The 17,793-nt window shown below is 28.0% G+C and overlaps 3 pseudogenes; all 3 read left to right on the forward strand.

Moving 5' to 3' along the window:
* Nucleotides 1-2,368: 2,368 nt before the first annotated feature.
* Nucleotides 2,369-3,405, forward strand: LOC128043117 (photosystem I assembly protein Ycf4-like; annotated as a pseudogene).
* Nucleotides 3,406-4,361: 956 nt separating this feature from the next.
* Nucleotides 4,362-5,129, forward strand: LOC128042854 (chloroplast envelope membrane protein-like; annotated as a pseudogene).
* A 139-nt stretch (nucleotides 5,130-5,268) lies between these two features.
* LOC128042862 (cytochrome f-like) lies at nucleotides 5,269-6,518 on the forward strand (annotated as a pseudogene).
* The last annotated feature ends 11,275 nt before the right edge of the window (nucleotides 6,519-17,793 follow it).

Raw genomic sequence — 17,793 nt, forward strand, 5'->3', positions numbered from 1 at the left:
TGGAATTTGGAAATCCAGCTGCCTTTTTTACTTTATTATCATATTTATGTCACATAATTAGCCAACTTGATCTTAAAATAATAATATTATTATTATTAAGAAAAACTAATCATACTTAATCAATGAAATTAAAATCAGGGTAATTATATAGAAGTGAGCTGGACTCGGTTGATTTTTTTTTTTTTGATTTTTCAAATTGTTTGTGATAATTCGATTTCATTCTTTGATTTTTTTTTATAAAATTAATTTTAGTTTATTGTTTTTGGATATTATTTAGGAAAATTTTAAAAACTTTTTATAAATATTTTTAGAAAACAACCCATAGCACTTATATGGTTTTTTTTCTGTGTAGAGTTTTAAAGTTTTAGTTTGAATTAAGCTTGTTTAAATCAGATCAGATTGACCAGTCAAATTTATTGGATCGAGAATCAACTAGGGTACTGGTCTAGAAAAGGGAATTGTTCTAGTTGAATTGAATTTTTAATATTTTTATGATTTTTTTAATGATTTATTTAATCGAACCAATCGAAACGATTACACCAATTGGACCTACGAACCATTGACCTAACTGGTTCTACCGTTGATCCGATTTTGAAAACCTTGGTTTGGAGGATTTATTTAGCTTTAGTTTGAGTTTATATTTGAAGAGGTTATTAGTATTATTTAAACACAATTAATACATCTAAATAACTACAATCATAACCAATTATTATAACGGAATATATTTAGACTTAAACCAAGACCTACACATAACAAAACTTAATCCAAAATAAATACGAACCTTAATCTTACTTGTAAATATAAAATAAAATAAACAAAATTAATTTCAATAATTTTAGTATAAGGCCAATTAAAGGTGAAATGCAAATTTTAAAATGGGAAATTTAATTAATTTTAGAAAAGTCCATGCCTCTTAAATTAGATGGTGCACTCTATATGGGAATTGAAGAATATTGTCAAACAATTCTCTCTCATCATTGTTCAACTTGAATTGCCATTTTCTAAGAGATATTTTAAAATGGAAAAGAAAATCTTCCAAGGAGAATAAGTTACTCATGATTTACATTATTGAAAAGACCCCAAGAGAGTCGTGAACCATTACCTTTTTATGAACCAATAATTTTTTGACACACATAAATTTTAGATTTATTGTCTTTCTAATCACTTGCAAAAGATCTATTTAGTATTCTTTTACTTAATGTTATAGTATCGTTATAGTAACTAATTTTATTGTCATTGTTGTTTTTACACTTAGCACACATAAACGTGCACCATTCCGTTTTATATGATTATCAATCAAATAAAAAGTTATTTTATGTATCAATTCTTACATCTCCTACTACTGGTGGAGTGACCGCGAGTTTTGGTATGTTGGGGGATATCATTATTGTTAAACCCAATGCCTATATTGCATTTGCGGGTAAAAGAGTAATTGAGCAAACATTGAACAAAACAATACCGGAAGGTTCTCAGGCGGCTGAATATTTATTCCATAAGGGTTTATTTGATCAAATCGTACCACGTAATCCTTTAAAAGGTGTTCTGAGTGAGTTAGTTCACTCCACGGTTTTTTCCTTTGAATCAAAATTCAATCAAGTAGAGTCTTAAGTGAAATTTTTTATTTGTAGTGAAAAGGTAGTTAGTTAGTTTATCGAATCAAAGTCAAAGCCCATTACGCGGGCTTTGACTTTGTGACAAAAAAGGAATTGTCGAAAAACAAATTATGTGGATAATTATTATTATCATTATCCGATATTACTAATAAGTAAACCTCTAGCAACAAGATAAAAGCGAATTTTTCCTTCGTGAAATGAAAATTTGGAGAGACAAATAAAACAATTTTATCTTCCTCTATTATGTATGTATATATAATTTAAATAGAGAAAAATAGAATAGAAATATAGAGTTTTGCATCTTTCTATATCTCCGAAAATTCTATTTTACTAATAATCCTCGTTCTTGGATCGGATTCTAACGAATCGAATCTTTCGACAATTTGTAATAAACTCTTTCTTTAGTAAATTCAAAATTAAAATTAGAAGACAAGAACAATAGAATAATAAGAAAAGTAAGAATAAAGTAAGATAATAAAGAAAGTGGATTATCTTATCATATACACCTATTTTATTTGATTTAAAAGATGGGCAAGTCCTTTTATTTAATTCTACTTTCCTTGCACTTATTAGATATCTATTAGATATATAGACTCGCTTAGATATACTTAGTATTTAGATATAATTAGTATAATATATGAATTAGAATATAATCGTTATAAGATATATTTCTAACTAAACAATATAACAATAACAGGTACAAATATTAAATTGAGGTACCCTTTTTATGACAACTTTCAGCAGTTTTCCCTCTATTTTTGTGTCTTTAGTAGGCCTAGTATTTCTGGCAATTGCAATGGCTTCTTTATCTTTGTATGTTCAAAAAACTAAGATTTTTTAGATTCGATGGGGCCAAGACCAAATCTTATCTATTTTTTTTTCAAGACTTAGATGTCATGGATACCTATTTAGTAAAATATTGTAGAACATTCGGCTTACCCGAACCGAACATAAATGAAAAAGCCCCTCTTATGCATACGTAAACATGGTATAGGGTTAAATGAATTATAGTAAGTGGATCGGTACCGAACGGATGTATGAAATTAAAGTCTATATATCTAGTAGATCCGTATAGGCGATCATATAAAGTGGATGATTTTAGATCGAAGCAATTTGATGAATTCCTTCTAAAAGTTCATATCAAAATAGTCCTAGTTGATGAGAGTTACTTCGGAAACAAAAAAAGTAAAGTCGAATTTTTTTGGTTATTCTCTCAATTCGAATAAAATGCAACTGGATCTAGTATGTATGAGTTGGCGATCAGAATCCATATGGATAGAATTTATAGTGGGATCTCGAAAAACAAGCAATTTCTGCTGGGCCTTTATCCTTTTTTTTGGTTCATTAGGGTTTTTATTAGTTGGAACTTCTAGTTATCTTGGTAGGAATTTGATATCTTTATTTCGCCTCAACAAATAGTTTTTTTTCCATAAGGAATCGTGATGTCTTTCTATGGGATCGCAGCCTCTTTATTAGTTCCTATTTGTGGTGCACAATTTTTTGGAATGTAGGTGTGGTTATGATCGATTCCATAGAAAGGAGGAATAGTATGTATTTTTCGTTGGGGTTTTCTGGAAAAATCGTCGCATCTTTCTACGATTCCTTATGAAAGATATTCATCCATCGAATAGAAGTTAAAGAGGGTATTTATGCTCGTCATGTCCTTTATATGGAAATCGAGGCCGGGGGCCGTTCCTTGACTTCGTCTTGATGAGAATTTGACTCGCGTGAAATTGAACAAAAAGTCTTTGAATTGGCCTATTTTTTGCGTGTACCGATTGAAGTCTTTTGAAATGAATTGCGAATAAAAGCTTTCTCGGGAGGAAAAGCTCAATCCAAGAATCCTCTTTTTCTATAGCGAGAACTAAACTGAAGTTTCTTGAATGCCCATTCAAACCAAAGCGGACGATACGGAAGAGTCATAACATAAAAAACGGGTTTTTGTCCACAAAATAGTTTTTATACGTCAGTAAATGTAAAACCGCTCAACTTAATTCAGTAACAAAATAAGCAAGAAATCGAAATCTGGATTCATCTCATATATCAAAGTATTTGAAATAAAGACTTTCGCTTTTATTTGCAATATTTGGAGTTGATACGTGAGATACGATAGATCATATCTTGTAAATTTTCTCTACTTTTCTTTTCTTAATCGGCCCTCCTTTTATCCTTTCTTTTGTGCTCCTTAAGAACTAAAGAACTAAACAAGTGGATTTCTTTCTTATAACATAATGATAAACGTAATGATACATTTTCTCTCTTTTTTGTCACTCATTTTTATCAAGATAATATTTTTCCTATTTTTTTCAATTATTGCTAGACTCTAGACTATATATAGTTTAGATAACTCGCGCAAATTTTTGACATATTTGATTGCGATCTTGATATAGACAGGGCGCTCCTTCGTCTCAAAATCTGAATAGAACAATCTTTCTTATTTGAAGCGGTTCTTTCGGCGCTTATCAAAAGAGGGCAATTGCTTGAATTTGATCAATTGAGATATCTGGAAACAATATCACTATAACAATAATATATATATTTCATTCAATTCAAAGTGGATTCTTATTTTCTATATTCGTATTCTTTTATATTCAATTAGATTCAAGGGCTAAGCAATCAAAAAAAAAAACAGAGAATAGATTCATGGGCCCCTACTTTATAATATAATGAAAGGCATGCTTGATAGAAAGATTAGATCACATAAAGTCAGCGAATGAGGTGGGTTCATTAACAACTCACAGATGAAAAATGGCGAAAAAGAAAGCATTCACTCCCTTCTATATCTTGCATCTATAGTATTTTTGCCTGGTGGATCTCTCTCATTTAATAAAAGTCTAAATCTTGGATTACTAATTGGTGGGATATTAGGCAATCCAAACTTTTTGAATGATATTCAAGAAAAGAGTATTCTAGAACAATTCATAGAAGTAGAAGAACTCTTCCTGTTGGACGAAATGATAAAAGAATACCCGGAAACACATCTACAAAAGCTTCGTATAGGAATCCAAAAAGAAACGATCCAATTGATCAAGCTGCACAATGAGGATCATATCCATACGATTTTGCACTTCTCAACCAATCTAATCTGTTTAGTTATTCTAAGTGGTTATTCTATTTTGGGGAATGAAGAACTTCTTATTCTTAACTCTTGGGTTCAAGAATTCTTATATAATTTAAGCGACACAATAAAAGCTTTTTCTATTCTTATATTAACAGATTTATGTATAGGATTTCATTCGCCCCACGGTTGGGAACTAATGATTGGCTCTATATACAAAGATTTTGGATTTGCTCATAATGATCAAATTATATCTGGTCTTGTTTCTACCTTTCCAGTTATTCTAGATACAATTTTTAAGTATTGGATATTTCGTTATTTAAATCGTGTATCTCCGTCACTTGTAGTTATTTATCATTCAATGAATGACTGAAAAATGATTCACGGATTCAATTATAATCTTTCTTACTTTCGGGATAAGCAAAGCATGCAAAGTCGTACTTACTTTACTCTTTCTACCCATCGAGAATACAATTTCTCCTCTGTTTGATCATTTTTTTTCGTTTTCGGTAAAAGTAAATAGCGAATCGTGGCTAGGAACTATACTAGTGACCTACCTAATTTTATTGTAGAAATTTTCGGATCAATGATTGGACCATGCAAACTAGAAATACTTTTTCTTGGATAAATGAGGAGATTACTCGATCCATTTCAGTATCGCTCATGATCTATATAATAACCGGGCTTCCATTTCAAATGCATATCCCATTTTTGCAGCAGGGGTATGAAAATCCACGAGAAGCAATCAAGGCGTATTGTATGTGCCAATTGCCATTTAGCGAATAAACCCGTGGATATTGAGGTTCCACAAGCGGTACTTCCCGATACCGTATTTGAAGCGGTTGTTAGAATTCCTTATCATATGCAAGCTGAAACAAGTTCTTGCTAATGGTAAGAAAAGGGCTTTGAATGTGGGTCTGTTCTTATTTTACCGAGGGTTTGAGTTAGCCCTTTGATCGTATTTCGCCGAGATGAAAGAAAAGATAGGCAATCTGTCTTTTCGTAACTACACCCCACTAAGAAAAATATTCTTGTGATAGGTCCTGCTCTCGGTAAAAATATAGTGAAATCACCTTTCCTATTCTTTCCCTGCACCTTGCTAGTAATAAGGATGTTCATTTCTTAAAATATCCCATATACGTAGGCGGCAATAGGGAAGGGCCGATTTATCCCGACGGAACAAAAGTAACAATATCATTTATAATGCTACTACAGCAGTATAGTAAGCAAAATCATACGAAAAGAAAAAGTGGGATACTGAAATAACCATAACGGATGCCTTGGATGGACATCAAGTGGTTGATATTATCCCCGGACCGAACTTCTTGTTTCGAGGGTGAATCTATCAAACTCGATCAACCATTAACAATTAATCCTAATGTGGGTGGATTTGGTCGGGGATGCGAAATAGTACTTCAAGACCCACTACGCCTCCAAGGTCTTTTGTTCTTCTTGGCATCTATTGTTTTTGCACAAATCTTTTTGGTCCTTGAAAAGAAACAGTTTGAGAAGGTTCAAGTGTCCGAAATAAATTTCTAGATCTGTGGATTTATCAACATCAAATTTGTAAAAAAGAACAAATTCTTCCTGTCAATTACGTTAGGTATAATGAAAAAAAGGATGAAAAGTCTTTTGCTTGTTTCTATTCTTTCTCTAGGAATTGCTTTTACCGCATTCAAAACAAAATATGTATATTGTGAAGAACACTATTTGTCTTTACCTCTTTTTTTTTTCTTTTTTCAATCTAAATTGGACTAAATTGGGGGGGTGTAATTATATTCCTATTGTCAGTGTCAGATTTAAATGTTACAGAATAGGTTTTTTTTTGTTTTCTAAATTTAATTTGAGTAGATACAAAACATAAGATAAGTAAGTGGAGAATAGAAAGGAAGGATAAATGAGGGGAACAAATAATTACAGGGAGTATTCTTCGTCTTTCTAGCCTTCGACACAAGAAAAGGAATTTTATACACCCTTTTCTTGTGTCGAAATAATACCAATTCCGCGACCCGTTAGTCAAAGATTTCTATTCTTAGTTTCGATTTTTCCAGATTTTTCAGAACCCTTTATTTTTTCGATTTACTTATAATAGAATAAGTAATAAGGATAATATAATAAGTATAAAATAAGTCGAAATAAGTATAATATACTAAGTAATGGACAACCAAAAAAAAGGGAAGGAATCCTTACCGATTTTTTTTGATAAAATAGAATCAAGGCAATAAACTTATAAAATAATTTCAAACTTTGATGAAATACTAAAATAAATCGAGTAAGGTTAGACTAGTCTAGAAAAGGTTTGATTGATATCTGGTCGACAGAAAAAAAGAAGAAGAAATATTAAATATATATTGTGTCATCCAATTGAGTGATTCCTTTTTTTCTTCTAACCTTGAAAGTATCGATAGATACTATCGAAGAGCAGATGCTATGAATCAATTAATTGAAATTGAGTTCATTTTTCAAAAAAATCATCGGAAAAAGTGATCTATTTGTTGTCATTTATACGACCAAAATATTATGATCATGATCATTAAGAATTCAACGGGACCCTTCCTCGCGAATCAGACAAAGAAAGAGGAGGCGGGCCCCGTTGAGTTCTTACACTTTCATGCCTATAACTTAGTTCGTCTCATTATCCATTATTCCATATTACAGGGACGAACCCAATCCAGAATATGAACCATAAAAGAAAATACCTATTAAACCGATCACAGGAATACCAATTACCGTACCTATTATCCAAAGAGGAATCCTTCCAGTAGTATCGGCCCTAAGTTATTTTAAAAAGGCCCTAAGTTTGGTTCTAATTTATTTTTAATTATTTTAATCAATTTTACCAAATTAATTTTTTAAATTGAAATTTTTGACTATTATTGTTGCGTTTTTAATAACACTAATATCATAGCTATCTCCGTAGTTCACATATATTTCATTGTTGATGTAGATAATCTTAAAAAATGATTTTTAAATAATTTTTATGTAGTTTTAAAAAATTTATGGAGTGCACGTGAATTGTCATGTTTGTTATCAAGTCGGTGTTGTTAAAAATTTATTTATCTAATTAGTTTTTTCATCAAAGATAATAATTTAACTAAATTTAAAAGGATTAAAGTGATCCGAAAATTTTTCATTAAACAAAAATAATAATTAAATTATAGGGTAATTTATACTAAAGATCATTAAAGTATTAGTAATTTTACATTCTAGCCACTCAACTTCAAAAAGTTATAAAGTGGTTATTGGACTATTCGAAAGTTTTCATTTAAATCATTGGGTTGTTAGAATCGTTGTTATGTGGCTTTCTCTATTCACACCACCTACACCAATTGGAAGCTCTCCTCTCCCTTCTCTTTTACAATTCATTTTTTTTTTATGAAACAATTTTGAATGTCACGAATTTACGAACCAAAATTCAAATAATTTTCTTCTTCGATCTCCAGAATTGATTGACAGATCAATTTGGATCTTAGGTGTGTTCTTTTACTCGTCAATGGATACTAATTCACGGTACTGATCATCAGATCATCACTTAAAGCTCACTAGTCAAACTTTTTAAAAAATTAACAACCTAGTGACTTAAACAAATATTTTCGAATAATTTCAAAATATAAAACTTAAACCTTTACTAACAATACTAAAATTTTATCAATAAATATCGAATTTTTTTATAATTTTATTATAAAATTTGGAGTTTTGCAAAATATCACACCAATAATTCACCCTAAGTAAAGCTTAAAGTAAGTCAATTCATTGAAATTAAATTAAATTGAAGATATTGATAAAGGCAGGTTAACCACTAATTGGAAATAAATTATGCTTTAATTTCTAAATCCACATCTTTACTCAATCATTCTCATTGATTAGTAAACAAAACAACTTTTTAAGTTATATAGAATTTGCCAATGCAAAAATATATAATTTAGTAGTGTTGTTGGAATCTGATAAGTTAGAAATATAAATTTATCAATATATTGATTTGAACAAAAATTTAAACTAAATTTTAAATTAATCGTTCAAAATTGATTAAACCAACAATTAAATCGATTGAACTAATTTTATAATTTTCTATTAAATTAAATAAATTATTTCTGTACCCACACAATATTAGCTTGAATAACCCAAAGCACAAATATCACTAGTAAGTTGAAAATTTGAGGAAGATGCCTCAAAATTGAATAACATGAAGTCAAATTAGGCTTGACCCTTTTGAGCTAACTTTTGGTGACGGTCGAAATGGTTGAATTTCACCAAAGTACACAAAATAAATATTCACCCATCACTTAGAAATTGCTTGTTTGAATTTTTCATAAATTAAATTTGAATTAAAAATAATAATCACCCATGTGGTGGCCTAACGGTTAAAAGTGTTCGTTATCTTAGATGTAACTTGAATTCGAATTGCACTAGTCGTATTTGTTATTCGAGTTTTACCTTATTATTGTAATTCACCAAAATAAAAATAAAAAAACTTTATTCATCGGTTAATAATTCAAGTTGAATATGATTTTTATGTACAATGAATTTGATTAGCTTCCTTCCATTAGGGGTCATATTTTTGTGAAATTATTTTTATGTAGGTCCAAAAATGCATGGCCGATGATATTTTGACAAATTTAGTGTTTTTTTTCTTAAAGAAATGGGTTAGGAACATTGAACTGTAAGTTCTAGAAACATGAAATTTGGGGTTTCAATTATTTTATATTTGATAATAATATGAATATGATCTCATTTAACAAAAATTTTAAACTTTTGACCTAAAATATTTACAAAATAACACACAAACTCCTAAAACATATTCAAGAATAATATAAAAATAGACTTTATCAACTATTTCGGCATCCACCGTCTCCAATTTTGAGGTTTTTATGATTGAGTTTTAGCTCGATTGATATATGTATTATTATCAATATAGGAAAACATAAGTTTCATTGTGCTGAAATATATTATCCTCTTATGTATGAGTTGGGGAGGGGCTATGGGTAGTTCTAGACATTGTGTCAAAAAGAACAGATATTATCAGAACCTATAATAAAATTATTCAAAAAAAATAAAAATAAATAATGTGTAATTTTTTAAAATATATTTTGATTTAAGTTTTATTATCGAGTAATTTTTTTAGATTTATTTTAGTTCAAGTTTGGATATATTCCGATTATCAATCCTTTCATGCTTTATTTTTATTTTTTCAAAGGGGTGTTTCTACTGTTTTCAAAATTGGACCAGATCTATCGGTCGAGCCGGTTGAATTATAAATCAATCAGGGCACTAAATTAAATAAAGTGTTAAATTAATTGACTCACAAACCAATTGAATCGGCCAATCGGATCGGTTGAACTAATTTTTTTTAATAATTTGTTTAATTAAATCTAACCAACCAATCAAGCCAAAAATCTTTTTATGTAACAATCAAAATTTGAAAAGCTTGGATATTTTCTTCTTGATTTGAATCCTCATAATAAAATCAATCAAAGTTGTTGCCACAAGCTTTTCAAGTGATGCATTAGGTTGTTTAGGTGGCCGCATTCAAATCTTGTGCTTGCTGGTCCATCCCTTGCTAAAAGTCTATAGCTTCAATTATGATACCCCCAAAATTAAATTGTGGTCCAAAATCCCCAATCTATGGGTCTCATCTTGTATTTAAATTCAATGTCACCAAAATATTTTCCTTTTTCATTTATTTTTTTAATGAAGACATTTTTTCCGGGATCGCCATTAATTGTCATAATAAACAATGGGTATATGATCAAAGACGAAGTTAGAAATTTTATATTAGAAACATTAATAAAGTCTAGATAATTTTTTAAAAAGTTAGGGCTAAAGATAAAAATAATTCCAAGTTAAATGATCTAAATTGAATAAATAATTTTTGTAGGGTCAAAATGTAATTTCCTATTTGACCCAAAGCTAAAAATAATTAAAATTGAACTCTTAATTTTTAGGACTAAAAGAGAATTATACCATTTAACCAATGCTCCAGCATGCCCTGTCTATCTTGTATAAAAACTCCCTTGCCATTTACTTTTTAATATAATAAAATTAAATTCAGAAAGAAAATATTTTCTCTTAAATGTATGATTGTCACCTTTCACCTACATTAATTTATTCTTTCAAATATTAAATCTTGATTTGATTTTTATTTTAAATTAAATTATTAATTTTTTGAAAAGAGACAAATAACATTCTAGTGAAAATATTGAGTAAAACATTAATTTTAACGATGTTTGCGTGGTAATCCGTATGACATTTCACGTGTACTTCATGCGATACATCACTATTTGTCTTATATATCATATCAACAAATAATTTAAATATGTATGAAGTTCATAAACATTAAAAAAATTAACATGAAGTACATGTGGTTCCTATACATTTTGGTAAGCATTTTATTAAAAGAAATTAATAACTCGACTATTTTGAATGATTAGTAGTCAAATTCGATCATTTTAAAAGAAGTGTCAAATTTAACTAAATAATAATAAAATCGTAATAAAGTTTCCATAATTTAAATTGATCTGAACTCTAAAATTAAATTATTTTTTAAATAAAATTTGACATATAAATGTAGAAGAAAATTCGGATTTATAAAAAACTCGAATTTGAAATAATTTTTTATAATCCAACCCACAAAATTGATATCATTTAATCAATAAAAAGGTATTCTTTTTGTTGGTGAATTATAAGAGGAGGACAAAGCCCTAACAGCAACGCGACTAGCACGACTCAAACTAAAACCACACCTAGGGTGATGAACACTATAATCATCAGGGTAACACACGAGGTTCAAAAAAGATACTTTTAATTATTAATAAATGATTTAAAATGAAAACAGATCAAAACTAGTTAAATTATTTGATTTTGGATCTATTGAAATCTTTCTCATCAGCTTTTTGTTGTTAGTATTCCTTATGGAATCAATGTTAGGTTGGTCCTCCTTCATTTCCTCTTATCAAAATTCCATTTTCACCTTATTATTGGTCTAATAATTTCGATTCAAATGTTAATATGTTAGTGTTTTAATCACATAATAATGTTAATTATTTGGTTAACTAATGACATTGTAAATGTAGAAATCATTTATTTAAAGTACCGGGACTAAATACTAAGTTTAAACATAATAAAAGGATCAAAACCAAAACTTAACCTATTTATTAAATATCAATTTTGAAAATATTAATTAAATTAAATTAAATTATTGAAAAAAAACAACTAATTTAATGTCAAATTTTACTATTAGTTCATGTATTATTCATAAGTCGTGGATTTAGTATTTATGCTCTAAATATTTTTCATGTTTAGTCCTTGAACTTTTTGGTTTTTAAAATTTCAATCCTAACCTAAATAGTTGCTGTTGAATTTTGTTATTTACTATGTCAGTTTACTATTTCCATGGTTTTAAGTAGGAGTTTTTCAGCTCTACAAGTTTTGTTTTTCGAATTTAGTCATCCAAGTTCAAGTCATTTTGGATTTGGATTTGGGTCAAGTTCGAGTTGTTCCAATTTCAAGCTATCTCGAGTTTGGATTGTTTTTTAATTTTTGCCATCTAGCTTCGCGAGTTGGTTTTTGTTTATTTTTTTGCACTAATTTTTAAAGTTGAATCATCTTGAGTTCAAGTCATTTTAGGTCTGGCCTTGAATTAAGCTCTGAACTGTTCCAATTTTTGAGTACTTCAAGTTTAGGTTGTTTTTAAGTTTTGGCCATTTAGCTTTGCCTATTGTGTCTTTTTTTTTCACCGAGTTATCTTGGGTTCAAGTCATTCTTGATTTGAAAAATTCCCAATTAAGAGGTTGGACAAGTTTGCTAACTTTTTATCAGAAAATAAAATTGTGTTAAATTTAAATTAATCGAATTAAATTGGTAATTCAGATCAAAATTTTCAAGTTTAATTTAAATATTATTTCAAATGTTAGTATTTATAATTTCTTTTTCGTAATCGAAAGAGAAAATTCTCAAACCTATGTGTTTAGTTTAATTTACAAATTTGTACACAAAAAATTGATTTTATTAAATTTTCATAATTTTTATTCAATATAAAAATAATTTGATATATTTATTTCTTTGAACGTGTATAATTAAATTAAAATTAAAATTTCATATATATATTTAATCCACAATAAAACTTTATATATATAATTACACCAATTAAATCAAATTTTATTTATCAAATTACACATTAAATTAATTTTTATAGTTTTGCCTACCCAAAATTACAAAAGAGAAATCAACACTAATAAGATGGAATTATTGGTTAAATTAAAGAGTATTATTGTATTTGTAATTTTCAAAATGTTTTTTTCATAATTATCAATTTTTTGGTTTATAATTTTGCACTGTTTAATAAAATATAAAATTAAACATGACAAAGGCATGCTTAAATATCACTATCAATTTCGAATAACATAGAGATATTATATCAATAATTTCATCTTAAATTTCAAGAAATTTTATTCTTTTCAAGATAAAAATATTGATGTAACATTAATCTATTGAAAAGAAATACAGATAACATATCATTTCCGAGAAAATAGCATGGTGAAACGAATATGTCCATGACAACACAAATTCATGCAATCATCTCAATATCCTTTACCAATTAAAATTAATTTATTCATATTTTTTACTTTTTGGGGTTTTGAAATATTCATTGTATTTACACTAAAATATGTATATATTATTTCTCCAAATATTATTTCCTTACGGTGGGCTTGATTTTGTCAAAGATAAACAATCTTAACAAATCTGTCTTGAAAATTGTTCATTAATTTTGTAATTCTCTATCTTGATTTTTTTATTTTAGAAATAAAATATTTATATTTATATAATTAAAATAAAATTCTATTTGAATAAATTAAATTAAAATAAATCAAAGTGAATTAAACCATATATATATATATGAACAATTTGATTATATCTATTATTTTAATACAATGTCTAGAATTACCCATAAATAAGAGGATAATGCATTTTAACACGTTAGAACTCACGCCAATTTAAATTAAACCGAAATAAACTACTTTTTTTTTTGGCCAAAAATAAAGTCATTTAATTAATAAAAATGTTGCTTTCCAATTCCTAATTGTCCTTTGCAAGTACTATGTGGAAGGTGCGGTCCGGTTCGGTCACAAGTCATCAATTTTGTGATGTTTACCTACTGCGTTCATGCACCTCTTAAAGTTAGGACTTTTACTTTATTTAAAGTTTATTATATTCTATTTTAAAATTTATGATTATGTTGTGTATATACTTTGAATATTTTAATCCAATATACTATAGATCATATATGAATTATCTACGTAATATATGATGGTTAAGATATGTTACAAGTCGTTGACTGAGTTTTAGCTCAATTGGTATTAGTATTGTTGTTAATATAAAATGACGTAAGTTCGAATGCATCAATACACATTACCCTCCTATTTAAGGGTTAGGGAGGGGCTATGAATAGTTTTAGTTGTGTTAAAATTACATTTTAACCTTATATAATTAACAAAATGATTTTCTCAACTCAAAAGTCTGAATTATTGTTAATTAAACACAGCAAATTATTTTTATATTAATATCAATGTCAATATTTATTGTTTATATGCTTTATAATTAAATTTAAATAATTTTTTAATTACTAAATGTAATGAATTTTAAATATTCGGTTCAAACTCAACTAAATAAATAACCTGACCCTTTGGATAAATTGTCCAACCAAAATCATCTATCGAAGAATTTTTTTTTTTTAAATTATGGACCGACGTGAATGAATAAATGAAAGTGAAATTTTATTGAGCAAAAATGGTATCTCCTTTGTTTTTCTTGGTTCACAGAATTGGAACATTGTCGCTCTTATATTTAGGGGGGACAGATTTAAGTTTTTTTCTTTGCTTATTTTTGACTTTTTTTTTTGTAAGAATATATATATATATATATATATATATATATCCTATGGTTAGGGGTCTACAATTTTATAGTTCATACAGGGTTAAAATTGCTATTATACAATTTTTAAAAGTTGTCACTGTTATTTTGTTGGCCAGCTGGCGACAAAAAAAGATAAAATTAAATAGTTGAATGACCATTTTGTAACTTTTCATAGTTGGGTGACTAAAAAATAATTTTACTAATAATTGAGTGATTACCAATGTAGTTTACCTATAAATCATACAGTTCGTTTTAGGTAGGAATGACAAAATTTGAACCATTCAATAGGTTATGGAGTGGATTTTCTTTTGAAATTCGAATGTGAGAGAAGATCGTAGGTATAAAGTGAGTATGGATTATTTGAAATTATTATTTTACCCTTGTATATAGAACTATTGAAATGGTGTTGGAGCAATTATGGTTCCAACTACAAAAGCAATTGCAACATCCACATCCATAACTTAGGCGTGTTTAGAGTTGGCAATCCTTTGACTTAAATCTAATTGAATATTGTCATTGGCGGATCTTGGCATTAAATTTTGGAGGCTTAATTAAAAATTTTAAGGATATAACTAAAATTTTCAAAAACTTTCAGAGCGAAGATCCCCTAAGCCCAAATCAGGATTCGCCTCTAGATGTTATTCTCGTATACTATTGGAAGCTTTATGGCCCATCTTTGAAGATTGATGTAAAAAAGTAACAATCACAAAGGATTGAATCCAAGCATGTCAAGCAATCCAAATTGCTTGTTTTATGGAGATTGGATCGAGTTTGTCCTTAACTTTGTTAGGCTAGTTTGGTGGAAATTAGTATTGAAATTTATTTGTATTTTAGCAAGCCCAAAACAACTATATTTGAGAGGATTAACTTGGTTGGTTGGTAGAAGAGTTAACACTTCATAATATTCAATTAGGAGCCATTTTTCCGAATGCATTTTATAAGTAAAACACAAATGAGTCACTTGGTTTTATATTTGAATTTTCAAGAGAAAAAAATATTAGTGGTGAGTGATCTAGGTCTTTATACGAGTATAAGGTTGCCACATGGTGAGTGGTAGAACTTAAACTATCACTTATACGTGATTGGAAATAGCCAGTTATATCTCTGGAAAAGAACCCCAAACATAGGTGGAAACCGAACTGCATAATCAATTTTTTTATGGTGGTGTTATTTAGTTGTTAGTTGCCTCAATTATAACTGCTCATATGTCAAAGCACAAAAATCAATTTTTTTTTCTAATGGTACTAATATAAAAATGTTATAAAAATGGGGGAATATTTGGTATACTGACAGTGTATTTTTTTTATTTCACAAGTCTTAAAAAATTGTCATACATTTCTCTTTTTAAATATATATATTTTTAATATTTTACTATAGACACTTTTCAACCCTTAACCTTGTTATAAAAAATCCATATGTTAAATATTCTTATAGAATTTTTTTAAAATATTTATTTACCTTTAAAAAGACTGAAAATTTTAAAAATAACTAGAAAAAGTTAAATTGAAGTGGGACAGAACGAAACGAAATGAATGCATCCAATTAGAGGTGTGCATTTTTTCATTTTAACTAAGTTTACCAACCAAACCGAATTAGTTCAGGTAATCGATTGACCACCGAATCTAATTTGGTCGGGTTGGTTAAAGGTTTTTTTTTTAAATTTCAATTATCGATTAATTAAGTCTGAAATTGGATAATTAATTGAATTATTCAAAATTATTAGTAATATATTATAAGCATCTGATACATTATATAAGCCCAAAGTATAAAAATTAATGGATTTATATATATATATATATACATTCTTACAATGGGCTTAAAATATCATGAAAACTAAAATTATTTTAGTTTTAGTGAACAAAAAGTGAAAAGAGAAAGAAAAGGAACATGTAAAAATTTTGGGTTAACTGCTCAAATTAATCGAAATTATTTTGGTCTATTAATAGCTTCTAAAGAATTTGATTCGATTAATAATTAGGGTTTTAAAATTTTGGTTATTCTGATTAATGGTAGTTCGGTATTGGTACTGGCCATTTTAAATACTCTTACATACAACATCTATAGAGGTGATAGTTATTAAGATTACACATTTACAGTGAAGCGGGACGAATAGTAGAGCAAAGCATATTGATTGTAGAGTTACAATGAATTTTAGCAGCACTTACTTTCGCATTGCTCTATTGTCATCCCTAGTTTTAAGATATTTTGAAATAATCTTTGATGATTATATTATACGTGTTATTTTTATATTATAATTGTATTTAAAATGTTATATATTATATTAACTTTATATTAAATCGTCTTTTAATTTTTTTATGGTACAATAATCACGAATTTTTTGGACTCATATCCTATTTTTGGGCCTTATTAGCTTATTTAGGTCAACTTCTTTTGGTAAAAGTATTTAGTAGGTTTTTGTATGAAGTATTGATTACATTTTATTTTTTATTTAAAAATAGGTAAATTAGACATTAGATAAAAGAGTAAATCGGTCCTCTTGTTAAAAAGTACATCCATTTCTATGGTAAAAATTAATCTTTGTACGTTAGACTTGTTCATAAGTTAGGCTATTCGTCCAAGTCAAAGGCCTATCTGAAATTTAGGAAGATTTAGATAAAATATTAAGCCCTAAAATGGAATTGAGCAAAAATTTTGACCCATTTAAATGGAAGATTTAAATTTGTAATATTTTATCAATAAATTTTTATATATTATGTAATTTATAACACAAAAATTAAATCATAGTAGTATATAATACCTCCATAATGTAAACATTAAAAATATTAATATGACTATATATAAAAATTTTAATAAATAAAAAATATTAAATTAAAAATAATATAAATATTTTTCATTTTTTTAAAATAATATGGGTGTGCCTAAAATGGACTTAGGTTAGCTATTTACAAATATGAATAAGCTTGACAAAATTTTAAGCCCATATCAAGCTTGGGCTAACATAAAGTGTGTTAATATTATGCTTAAACCTGACCCTATACATGAACAACTCTACTATACGCCTGCATGAGATATAAGTGACATCCCACTATGATTATCTATCAACCACATCAATTTTTAAGTAAAGAGAACAACATGTAATCTAATTTCTAATATAAAAATATTCATGGAACTTTTCACCCATACATGCATTTATATATATACAGCTTGATCTGTAACTGTAATGTCTGAGGTAACCACCAAAGCAACATACTA

This window comes from Gossypium raimondii, chromosome 8 (genome assembly GCF_025698545.1).
Source record: "Gossypium raimondii isolate GPD5lz chromosome 8, ASM2569854v1, whole genome shotgun sequence".
In the NCBI taxonomy this organism is placed as follows: Eukaryota; Viridiplantae; Streptophyta; class Magnoliopsida; order Malvales; family Malvaceae; genus Gossypium; species Gossypium raimondii.